Here is a 657-nt window from a genome sequence, read left to right on the forward strand (position 1 = left end):
AAGCGTCTTGTGTATCAGCATCCCTGCACTTAAAAATGGCAGTGGGGGTGCTTTATCTAAATCTTGTTGAATGAGCTTTAGATAAAGTGCCCCCAACACCATTTTTAAGCACGGGGACACTGATACATGAAATGCCGAAGGCTCTTGGAGTGCGGTAATTACTATGCTCCAGCAAACTCAGTTAATTTGGTCTGCTTCAATGCACTGTAACTACCATGCACTGGAGCAGCCTTGCTGCTCGTGTATAGGCACCCTCAGGTACCAGAAACAGTAGAGTCAGCAGATATATTAGCTCAGTTCATATCTTGACATGTCCGTACTATTTCTGGAGTCTGATTTAGTTCATTTGGGGCTATTGGGGTGTCTCTGTATGGTCCGTGCTGTGACATAGCCAACAAAGAGAAATTAGAAAGGAACAATAGTTCTGTCTCTTCCTTTTTCAGGGCAAATGCCTGGGGAAGAGCTTTCAGAGAAATTGTGGGGGGAAGGCCAGGAGAAGGCCCCAAAAGACAGCAGGGTAAGGACTCTTAGGAGAGGTGCTGATTGGGTTAAAAATGCCAAAGAGTAGGTTTGGGGTAAAGAGAAGTGGGGAGAGCTGGGGTCTCGTTGTAGTCAGGAGGCCAAGTTCACAGAGGACACAACATCTTTCAGGGTGGT

Source organism: Gavialis gangeticus, unplaced genomic scaffold (assembly GCF_001723915.1).
Source record: "Gavialis gangeticus isolate Ggan-Ray unplaced genomic scaffold, GavGan_comp1, whole genome shotgun sequence".
NCBI classification, from domain to species: Eukaryota; Metazoa; Chordata; order Crocodylia; family Gavialidae; genus Gavialis; species Gavialis gangeticus.